General features: G+C 38.3%; 3 pseudogenes; 1 reads left to right on the top strand and 2 right to left on the bottom strand.

The window, feature by feature from the left end:
• Positions 1-414: 414 nt before the first annotated feature.
• LOC147447103 (uncharacterized) lies at positions 415-1,468 on the bottom strand (annotated as a pseudogene).
• A 642-nt stretch (positions 1,469-2,110) lies between these two features.
• Positions 2,111-3,070, bottom strand: LOC147447102 (uncharacterized; annotated as a pseudogene).
• Positions 3,071-3,853: 783 nt separating this feature from the next.
• On the top strand, positions 3,854-9,318 carry LOC147447101 (uncharacterized; annotated as a pseudogene).
• Positions 9,319-9,902: the final 584 nt, after the last annotated feature.

Below are 9,902 nucleotides of genomic sequence, written 5' to 3'. Positions count from 1 at the left end.
TTTGAGAGAGAAACTTGATGCATAAATGCATGAACATTTGCATCCAATCCAAGAGTCCTTAAAAATACAAAGTATATATGCTTGCATGGAATATAAGTACTTGCCTTTGCATCCCGTCTCACAAAGTCCTCACATGTACACCGTGGAAATTGACTTATTGTGATGGAATATGAAATCCCACGTGATTTTTATCCCTTTGATTCCAAGACGAAAACGTGCACTTCGTTTGGGACTATTATACTCTCTCTAAGAACAGTTGCATGCATTTTAGTTGCCGAGCGAATCTTATCCTTGAAATCTTTGGTAAGTTTGCTTCTCCACTTGACCATTCTACCACCCCTCTTTTGTGGCCGTGCTGCACTTGCAGGAGGTTGAGATCGAAAGCTTTCTACAATTGCACCTTCTTGAGAGCCATCATACAAAACAAAGCCTGACTTTCGCAATAAAACTTGTCTCTTCTAAAGATAGAAACGTTCCCTTTGAGATGGGCCACACCCCAAGTGCAGGACCTGGTGGAAAAATAACAGATCCATGCACATTCCAAGCATATTGTACATTGCTATTGCAAAACCAAATGACCTGCTCATGTGTGGCACCTGGGTATCTTCTTCTTCCCTTGAAGTAAGGGGCAAGAACACCATGCAATGTTGTTCCCCCATTTATGTCGATCTCAACCCCACACCTCTCACCTACATCAACAAGAAAAATTTAAGACCATAGAGGAAAGGTTAGCGACCAAAAATGATAGATTCAATGTTGTATTTCTAACATGTCTCCTTGATTAACCCAAAAAAACTGACTTTAGCCTTAGGAGGTGCTCTCCTAATGGCCCAAGTGGTCTCTGCAACTTCAGACTCCTTTACCTGCTGTACTTTGAAGCTTGGACATTGGGGAATAGCTCTAGAGGTTGTGATGGTATTATATTCAGGTCTATGACTGTCAGTTTCATGAATCGGAGTTGAGTGACCCAACTTTCTTTTTCGACGCAAACTTACTTGCTCCATGTGCTGTCTCATATACTCCGAAGAGGCAAGGCCTACTGCATCCATTGTAGAAGCAGTCAAATCAATAACCTTCTTCTCAATAGCTTGAGTTGTGTGTCCTTCTATTAGCCTTTCAGCTAGTTGTTTCAAGTCTGGACCAGTACCATGATATTTTCCATCCATAAAGACTTATATTTTTCACTTTGCTGCACTGCTAAGCATAGGTCAATAGCAGTAGCCTCATACAATGAGACTTACTTTGTTGCTCCATGTGCAGCACGAATACTTGCATGTTTAGATTCAGATAGGTTAGTTGATGGTACAAATCCCAAATCCTTGAGTTGTGTAAGAAATTGATCAATCCAATGTGATGCTCGTGCATCCCACCATGCAAGCCATATCTGTAAGCTTTGTAGTTGTCCCTCAATAATGTGGTTGTCAGTCCAATAGTTTTGTATAGCTTGCTTACATCGTTCCTTCTCCATCTCAGTAGGTGCACTTCTCCACTGCCTGCACATATACTTGTGCTCTTCTTGAAAGTCTGGCTTAATGCACTTCTTAGTGTGATCCACCATATTTGTCTCCCAGTGAAACTTGCAAGACCTCTCTTTCTCCTCCACCTTATTATTTGGACCACCAAAGTAGACTGTGCGCATTGCAATCCAATTTTGCTGAGCCTCATCTGACATGAAACCTCTAAATTGAGGAAGTGGAAAACCATTTTGCACCATTTGGTTGTATAACATTTTCCAAAATTGAACCTGAGCATGGTGATCTTGCACCTTAAACTCACAAGTTGCGATTGTGAGCAACTCACGTACATGTGGATCATACACATGGGTTCCCATTGTGCACCACCCCTTCACCCAATGCGCATGATCAAAATGCACCCATTGGCCCTCCAATGAGACACCTGCTTGCATTCGATTAACAAGATCCACTCCTGAACCTGGACACTTAGATGACATCTTAAACACATGTGGCTAGCTATCATCACCAAGTTGATCAGGAAAAAGAACACTTTGGATAAATGGATATATGCATCTTTGTTTCAGTATCAAAATAGCATCTAGCCCACTGTCCCCTTGAAGAAAATCTTTTCTAGGAGCTTGGATGGACCTTCTGATTCAAGATTTTTGAGAGATGGGAGTAATTTGACCTAGCTCTTTGTGCAAGTAACCCTCTGAAGAAGTCTTGTGAGAAGCACCATCCTCATGAATCAACAGCTCCATGATCAAGTCCCTTGTGACTGAGACTTCAATTTGCTTGCATGTGTTGGAAGGCTCAACAGTTGCCCGCGTGAACACCTTATTGTGAACAAACTCCTCCACCTTTTTTGATAACCCCTTTGCCACTAGATGTTTATGAAAGCCCATGTGTATGGCACATCTTGTTGTGCCATCTCTATCTCGAGGGATACAATAGTATATGAATGCTTGACAAGTTTTGATACATTCTGGTGATTCACCACAGTGCTTACAAAGAAGAACTCCATTTTCTTTGTTCAATGGTCCAGCAGGTGGCGCAGATTGAACCTTGCCTTTCCACTGAGTCTCATTCACTTCTCCAAACATATCTACACAAGCACAATCAATGTTATAACACCTTAAGTGTCCACAACACCTACTTATTCTCATTACTCCTTTAAAGGCATCAACATAGCTGGTGTTGTATGTTGTCCAAACATGTCCATCAAGCCTTTGCTCCATGCCTTTCATGTTACAACCATCTTTGCAAGGTGGAAGCTCAAACAAACAGTAGCCATCATATTCAAGCGGAAGCTCATCAAGTTTTTGACTAACTTGTGCTGAAGAAAGAGCAACATGAAGAGAGCTAAACAGTGGAAGCTTCTGAAGACTTGAAAGAATGCTAATCTCTTTTTCTACTAATTTTTGTACTTGTCACTTTTCTGGCTTGTAAACACCTCCATTGTTATCATGAAGCTTATACCCATGACTTCCATCCTCTAATGAAACTATAGAAAGAGATACAACTACATCATCTATAGAAGTTGCTTCAGATAGAATAATGTCTTGGTCTGCAAGTTGAAAATACTCCTTTAGAGCACTGAGACTAATATCACACATCTCTGTGTCATATCTAATTGAGAGAACTCTTTCTTCATATGTAATAAGAACTGAGTGAGGCATTGTAAGAGTGAAGCATCCAGAGACAAAAGCATCCAGGACAAGATAGGTTCGCTTTTAATATCCAAAGCCATATCCATAGAAATCATTTTCTTGAGCCTTGAGAAAATGTCGAGAAAAAGGTTGGCATTAGTAATAAATGGGATAGCATTTAAAAAGTTCGTGCAATCATCTGTTTGATAGGGACGGACTAGGATCTGTTCGTGCAATCATCTGTTTGATAAAAGAACACAATTCACGAGGAAAGTAAAAGCTTTTGTCACAATTTACGAGGAAAGTAGCTTTTGATTTATGTTCGCTTAAATTTTAAAACATTTCCTTTTGGTCTATGCTCATTAAAGTTTTAAAGAATTTTTTTGTGAATATCAATTTTAATTTTTAAATAATATTGTGCAGAAGTCACACTCTTGGCAAAAGCTCACCATTTTTTGTTGTAGCTAAATAAAGAACTGAACTTTGTTTTTGCACTCTCTAAGAACTGCTCACAGGGGCTCTCCAAGAACTGCTCACAGGGGTTTGTGTTATTGCATTTGGAGATGCTATTCTAACAAGGCCGGTGTGAGGAGAAATGAATCATTTTGTTTTCATCTGCTCACCAAGGGTTTCATTGTTGCATTTGGAAAAGCAAATCTCAGAGCGCCGGTGAGAGAGGGGACACTATTTTTCTCACCAAGGGTTTTGTGCTTGCATTTGGAAATGCTTTCATGGGAGCGCTGGCAAGACATGAGTGTGGAGTCAAAGGCTTCGAAATTTGAGGTTTTGAGGTTTTGAGTCCTCACCACAACTTTGAGGTTTGCGTTTGGAAATGCAACTTGGAGAAGCTAGGTGAGAAGAGAAGATGTGGGAAGATTTTCGCTCACCAAGGCTTTGACGTTTCACTCACCAAGCTATGTGGGAATTTCACTCACCAAGGCTTTGACCTTTGCATTTAGAAACACAACTTGGAGAAGCCAGGTGAGGAGAAGCTTTGGAAACGCAACTTGGAGAAGCTGTGGGAAAATTTTCTGGTAGTTCGCAAATTTCAGCCAAGCAATTCGCAAATTTCTGCCTGTTCGCAGTTCAACAGTTTTTCAGATTTTCGCAGTCAAGCAGTTCACAGATTTTCACAGTCCAGCAGTTCGCAGATTTTTGCAGTCCAGTAGTTCGTAGATTTTTGCAGTTCGCAGTTTAGTAGATCTTTGCAGTTCCAAGCAGTTCCAAGTTCGCAGGTAAAATCTATTTAATGGTTAGGCTAAATGAGAGAGAGAGAGAGAGAGAGAGAGAGAGAGAGAGAGAGAGAGAGAGAGAGAGAGAGAGAGAGAGAGAGAGAGAGAGAGAGAGAGAGAGAGAGAGAGAGAGAGAGAGAGAGAGAGAGAGAGAGAGAGAGAGAGAGAGAGAGAGAGAGAGAGAGAGAGAGAGAGAGGAGAGATCTATCAGTAAAATCTATTTAATGGTTAGGCTAAATGAGAGAGAGAGAGAGAGGATGGGATCGTTAAAAATGAAATAGGGTGGGAGTCGGCAATGACTTGGGCTACATGTTCCCTCTAACTGCCCTCCATTGCATTGCTTATTATGACAATGGCCGCCAACTCCATGTTGTTGTAGGTATGGCTGCCAAGTCCCTTTTGCCCTTTTGCTTATCGACCCGCAACAATAACTGAGAGAGAGGGAGGAGATTACTTCGTATTGTCGGCTGTCCTCTCAATGACCAAAGGTAAGGGAGCATGGCTCTAAGTTAATCTTTTGTATTTTGTACATGCAACTTTACTGCACTTTATCCTTTTCTAAGCTGTGGTGTCCAAAGTAGCCAAAAGTTTCTCGCAACAAATTGTGTGCTCACCATGGGGTTGCATATCGCGTTTCCAAACGCAAGTTTGAAGCCTCTGGTGAAGCAATGAATTCATTTATTTTGCTCAAAAAATGACATCAGTGAGAAAGGTGTGAAGCAATGTGGTTTCAACTCAAAGCTTTTGATGGTTTTTCTCTTGCAGGTTTGCAATGGGAAAATCTGCAAAGAGGAAGACAACAAAGTCAACATCCGCTGAGCAAAGTCCCAACAAAAGTTTAAAGAAGAAATTGGCTTTTGTATCAGTTGAATCTGAAGAGATTGATGTTGACACAAACCCTTTACCTCAACCAACAAATGTCGTGAAGGACAAAGATGTAAACTCTGAAGTTATAGAGGATGATGATGAAGATGGAAACAATGCTTTTATAGCAAGTAATATCCAGCTGGCTGCAGGTGGTGATGTTATTGGTCATTGCAGGGTGTTGCCAGCTGATAGGTGTCCTCTCATACCTTTATGCAAGTTACTGCCACATGCCAAAGTAAGAGGTCTCCGAAAAGATGTAAGTTCACTTAAAATTGCATTTGCTACAGAGAACTATATGCCAGATAAGGGAACGTTTGTTGTCTCCACTTGTCTTTGCAATGGGGAAGAAACCTTGGTAACAGATATCATTAAGGCTTCTTGGGATCCTATGCGGCTAGAAGCAAATATGGATTTTGAAAAATAGGTATCCTTAAAAAGAGAGCTGAAATTTATGTCAAAGAAAATGTTTTTTGTGTGGGAGGGGAATCACAGGACAAAGGCTTGGATGGAAGTTATAACCGAACTTTTTAAAGAGGATAAATCAAGACATGTGAGAGTTATGTGCACTCTCATAGATCCAAGGAAGGTTCCAGAGATACTTCTTTGCAACGCATGAACGTGTAAGTTACTTTTTTTTGGTAATTTTGATTGTGCATTGTTCTCTCAAAGGCTTAATGAATAACTTATCATATCCTTCTTTCTGCAATAGGCTAAATGAGCATGCAGTGATTAAAACATTGCTTCAAGATGTGCTAATTAACACCAACAACATATGTGGGAGTGATACAAAAGAGTATATTGAGTCTCTAAAAGAGGAGGAGAATAAGTTAGTCAAAGGTTGCAGAAGCAAAGAGTCATGGTTTCCATTTTTGAGAGGTTACTTGGCAAGGATTGTGTTTCAGGTACTTAATTAAACTTTTTTTTGTATAGATAGATTTGGTATATGAAATTATAACTTTTATTTGTAACCTATGTAAAGGTTGAATATAACAAGGAAGTTGCATCAGCAACGGAAACAATTGAAAGAACTATGCTAGAAGAACAAAGGGAGGATACGTTACGAAAGGAGAAGTCAAAGATTCAGAAATGAATTTCGGATAGAATTGGCAACGTGTGTTTATTTTCACAAAACAAGTAATTGAGCTTATTTTTCATTTTGAGAATTTAGGTATATATAATTAAACTTCTGTCAGGTTTTACTTTGCATACATCCCAAACTGGGTGAGCAATGGAAAAAGACATTGTTTGATTTGCAATTTGAGGGTAAATATTCATATGTGACATTGGAAAAACTTAGAATGCTTGCAACTTTTGATTTACAATCTAAAAAAAGAGTTCGAATTTTGAAACTATTAGAAGCTCCAAGAATTACAAGGGAGCAATACTTGATACCTACAAGAGAAGCTGATTTTAAAGGGTAAGTCAATTTATCATTTAGAAGTATTGGAGGACATTGGTATGTCTAAATACTAAATTCATGTTTTTGCATGTTAATTTGTGATAGTTGGTTGGTGAGAGAAATATTTTTGGATAGGGTTGAAAGCGTGGCCATGTCCTTACTTGAATCTTCAATTGAAAGCATGGAGGAGCCACCGACAATGCCACTAGACCCTACTTTAAGAAAGTATTTTGATGGAGTGAAGTTGGAAGCCCTTAAGTATATGTTTCAAATGTTGCGAAGTAGAGATGCAAGAGGGGATCTCAAATCAGGAAAAAGTGGTAATGAGACAAAGGATAATAAGTCCATGGAACTTGAAAAAGCGGCACAACATGTTGTTTTTAGGTAAATTGAATTCTCTTTGCTTTGATTTTTTTTTATGTCCATTGATGTGAATGTTTTTTTTGAATATATGTGTCTATTTTAGGTTTTTTAAACACCTTGTTGTCAAGAAGTTGCTTGGTGAAATACCAAGTGTTTCCAAGGCATGGTGTAAAGTGGGTGACTCTCCTCTATGCATGTTTCCTTCTACCATGCAAGGATTGAGTAAATGGGAGATAGAAAACTATCCATGGTGGATAGACTTTCCTTCGGGGAATCGTTTGGAGGAGGATATTGATATGTATGAATTGCATGCTGGTAAGAGATCCACAGCTTCTACGGCTACTTTGGACAAAGAGGCTACAAAGAAAGCATCAAAGAAAGACATCACTAGAAAATCAAGAGGTTAGTCTTTTCTCCTAAATACAACCAATTGATACAAGTGTTACAAGCTTTTGGGTTCTCTTTGAATGTGTGTCGTTTTATGGGTTTTCTCTATATTAGGTTATGGTGAGAAAGACATTCATACTCAAGAGATTGCAGAAATTCTTGTAGAAAGTGATAATGTATTAAGTGATTTTTTTAATATAAAAAGCATGATATCTTTGTGTGCTCTTTTGATTTCCTAAAGAGTATTTATGTGTGTGTGTCTAACTTGCAGAAGACTCAACTCTTGCAAAGGAATTTGTGACATATTCAATGGGGCCATCAAAGATAGAATCTTATGGAGACACATGTTTTGAATCTATTTTTGGATGTTGTGTTGGTGATTATATTGAAATGGGTAGAGATTTTGAGAAAGGAAGAAAGAATGAGGCATATGGGAAGATGCATGAGTTTTTTAGCTTGCATGCTTATAAAGACCATCATTATCATCATGGAGGGGAAAAAGTGAAATGGGCAGCAGGACTTGTTTTGATAGACTTTCCCACAAGTATGGTGGGAATAGATGTTGGTGAGGAGGTTCCTTTGTGGGATATGTTGAAAGAGGCTCATGTACGCTATGGTATCTCCATAAGGGCTGCTAGTCTTACTGATGATGGTTGGTTGGTCATGATTAGCCCATTGGATGGTAATCCTACTTACATTGAATTTTTCTTAAAAGATTTTATTTTTGTTCTTTTCTTTTTTGAAAATTTTGTGGTTGAAACTTGTAGGTCCTTGCCTCACTTGGATTGAAAAGTATGCATATTGTCAAGGTCTAGTCGTGGCAAGAAGAGTGGTGATGGGAAGCAAAATACCATATGGAGGTTGCAAACAAGGAGAAAACACTCGCAGTGTGAGTAATTGCATAAAAATTGATAATACCAAGCTCTAAAAGTAATGGTTTGATGATTTAGTACTAATACTTTTCTATTGGGATGTGCATGATAGGTACGATGCAGAATACTCATATTTGCTCATCAAATGGGTTACTATCCAACTTTGTATTTTGAGGATAGTAAAGCTCTTTTCAAAGGTAGATTGCAAAGTGATGATGATTTTTGGGCTCATTACATGCCTGAAAGCAAGAAGACACAACATCCACAATCCTCTAGATTGATTCGTGGAGCAGTTCAAAAGAGTATGAGCTTCATGGCTTGTGTCCTACGCACTTGTTGTTCTCCAGGGGGTTCAGATTGACATGGGTTGTGGTACGGCACCACTATCACATGCAGCCATGATATTGGGATATACATGCTTTGATTTTGACAATGATGCATCAATCATCAAGGATTTGGTGGAACCTATTAAGCTATCAAGTGATAAGAGGCCAATTGCATCAAAGGAAAAATAACATACAAGAGGAGTGGAGGAGTTTGTGGTCAAACCGCTTGGAAATATTTTTTGATGGATGACTCGTAAGTTTTACATTGGGTGTTTCTTAGACCTATGGTGCTTACTTTGGATGCTTACTTGCATGTATATTTGACTTATAAGTAACCTCTTGGTACTTTATTTATTTAGTTTTTAGTCTTGAGATGGTGGATTGTGTGCCATAGACATGATGATGTTCTTTGTGGCCTTCTTTTGAAGTTAGCTAGTCCTTTTATAATGTGGTTAGTAGCTATAGTATAAATAAGATTGATTTTCAGTCAATGCTCTTTCTTTGTGTATGTTTGTTTATCAATGTGTATGTCATGAAAAGTTATTTTTTTCTTTGTGCCTTTGTTAAGCTTCAAGATAGGTATCATTATGGATATAACATTGATTGTTATTGGTGGGAACACTTTCCCAGTACGCTTCCTTTTTATGCAAAACTAGAGGCACAAAGAATGGCGGAAAATGACTCATTTGATGATGATTTTGTTGCTACTCCAAGGAGGGAAAGACGAAAGTGTGATTTTGTTGATGATGAGTGTGAGGAGGATAAATAATTGTACAACTTGAAAACATTTATCTGGATGTTTACTTTGATAGCATCTTATTGTAGTGCTCGCTAATTATGCTTTGATTTTAAGGGGTATGTAATGTGTTATTATCGATTTTGAAAAACCAATTGTTGTCTCTTATGAATGGTGACCATGTGTTTGTGGATGAAGCAATTTATGTAAAGTGTGGTTGTTAATATGGAGAGTGTGGTTGTTACTATGTCCTTCTCAAGCAATAAGTCTACTTTGGTGTCTTTTCCATAGTGTGTTTTTTTACATTAGAATCATGCTTCCTATTCTAATCTCTTTGGTTTTTCATCAGTTTCTCTTTGTTGTTTAGTTTATTTGTTACACACACTCTCTCTAGTCATGATCTACATATGAGAAGTATGAGCGGATTATTTTTGTGTCTCTGTAGAAGATTGTAATTATATTCCTCCTCATGTCAGAAATATTTTTGTTTATGGTTTAATGACAAAAAAGTCATGGATATTTATGCCTTAAACATATGGCAAGCATGGTAAGTACTAACTTAAGGAGAAATGGAGATAAGTTTATTCTAGAATTAAAAATGCTCAATAAATTCCCTA

Source organism: Adiantum capillus-veneris, chromosome 11, assembly GCF_014529385.1.
Source record: "Adiantum capillus-veneris isolate H3 chromosome 11, ASM1452938v2, whole genome shotgun sequence".
Taxonomy (NCBI): domain Eukaryota; kingdom Viridiplantae; phylum Streptophyta; class Polypodiopsida; order Polypodiales; family Pteridaceae; genus Adiantum; species Adiantum capillus-veneris.
The sequence above is the reverse complement of the archived record's forward strand: the minus strand, read 5'-3'. Positions and strand labels throughout refer to the sequence as shown.